The sequence below is a fragment of the Ammodytes marinus genome (assembly GCF_949987685.1).
Source record: "Ammodytes marinus genome assembly, chromosome: 6".
Classification (NCBI taxonomy): domain Eukaryota; kingdom Metazoa; phylum Chordata; class Actinopteri; order Uranoscopiformes; family Ammodytidae; genus Ammodytes; species Ammodytes marinus.
The window spans coordinates 441,961-444,145 of NC_137235.1; positions in this window are offsets into that span (position 1 = coordinate 441,961).

Below are 2,185 nucleotides of genomic sequence, written 5' to 3' on the forward strand. Positions count from 1 at the left end.
TGTCACTTTATTATTTATTCTGCCCATATCCTGCTAACTCACATAGTTATAGTTTATATTTATACAAAGTTTAAAGCTAAAACATAAGCTTATACAAAGTTTAAAGCTAAATAAGCATTTACAGCTATTGCTGTGCCCTCTGTGTGCTCTTTACTCCTGTGTGCTCTTATTCCTGCTCTAATGTGTGATGCAACACTGAAATTTCCCCACTGTGGGACGAATAAAGGATATCTTATCTTATATTGTACTTTCACCCATTTCATTTTAATTGCTGCCACTCTTCACCACTGTGTAAATGTTTCAATTGTTTTTTTTTTCTCTTCACCTGTTTTTGTGTATTTGATGTATTTGCATTGAATATTGTGTATGTATTGTTGTTTTTCCTTTGAATTTGTTTTGAACTCGACGTCATTGTAAATGAGGGTCACCCCTCAATTGGTCTCTCGAGGATAAATAAAAGTTAAATGAAATGAAAAAATGATGCATGTCACTCCCCCCTCTCTCTCTCTCTCTCTGTCTCTCCATGTCTCTCTCTCTCTCTCTCTCTCTCCCTCCCTTTCTCTCTCTATCTCCCTCTCTCTCTCACTCTCCCCCTCTCTCTGTCTCTCTGTCTCTCTCTCTCTCTCTCTCTCCTGACTTTACCTGAATACCAAAAAAATACCAAGAATAATATAAATTTACGACTTTTTTGTAATTAATGAAAATGAATACACTCAATAGACGTGCTTTCAGCAGTGCAGCAGCGAACACTCCTTCACTTCAATATTTGATGTTTTTTCAGCAGCTACAGACATAAGGAGAGAGAGAGATCAGGTGATATTCTGCTGCATGATGTCGGCTTCCAGGGAATAATAACACTGTTTAGTTTATTCAGTGCAGATGTATCAATACGTGAGGAGAAATTCACAGGAATTGTCGCTCCAGTTCATCCTCAAACAAACTTGTGAGTCTTGTTCTGTTCATGTGCAGGATGTCCGGCTTGGTGTATGTGTGGGAGAAACAGACAGACATTAAAGAGAGAGCGTGTGTGTGCGTGAGTGTGTGTGTGTGTGTGTGTGTGTGTGTGTGTGTGTGTGTGTGTGTGTGTGTGTGTGTGTGTGTGTGTGTGTGTGTGTGTGTGTGTGTGTGTGTGTGTGTGTGTGTGTGTGTGTGTGTGCGTGTGCGTGTGTGTTCGGTGGGCGGTGGTGTAGTGGATAGAGCGTGTACCATATTGGCTCCGGCCTTCGTTGCAGTGGTCGCGGGTTCAAATCCGACCCGTGGACCTTTACTGCAGGTCATCCCCCCCTCTGTCTCTCTCTCTGTCTCCCCATTTCAACTCAGTACTATCAAATAAAGCTTGAAAATGACACACACACACTTCTCTTACTGTGACATCACTATGGCCCTCATTTATCAATGTTGCGTGGAAACTGGTGCAGATTCTGGCGCAAATACCTCCCTACGCCAGGTATCGCGTGGGATTTATCAAACAGGCGTATCTCGCCAATCTCAGCGTACGCCAGGCCATTATTGATAAATGCGGCGGATGAAAACGAGCGTTTCACGCCCCTATATTTTCTCAGTTTAGAGGCCTCGCCCAGAGGTTCTACGACATGGATATGCGCAATACGGCACTTCCCTGAAGTAGAAATTGACAGAATAACAGCGAAAGTAGAAAAAAAAAGAGTTTAATTTCGGAGCATTAGCCTACAAGCAGCATCAAAGAACGACAGAAGGCAGCAGTTAGGAAGGAAATAACTGCTGCGGTCAACAGCGTTGGTGTTGACTCAAAATCGCCACTAAAAAAAGCGTGTTGCTGTTCTGAAATGCAACCAACTGGGGGTGCGGGTCTGCGGGCATAATATAAGTGGTGGAGGAGAAAAAGACACACCAACTGTCCGATAATGGTCCCCATAAAATAAATACACGTCTGCAGAGATTTGAATGATTAGAATGTATTGGCCCTTTTAGATAGCACTATTCAAAAGGGTTTTAAAAACTAAAAATAACACATTTAGCGTTTTACTGTATGACAGCATGCGCTTGGCACGAGTGGTCAGCCCGGCCGTCAGCTGCACAAGCCGACCCGGCAGCGATCAGCTGTGAGAGCGCCCACCGTCCTGGTCCACCAGCAGATAGGAACAACGTGCCGGTGGAAATAAATCGCTCGCTTTAGCATCAATGACACATTAAAAGAGGAACTAAC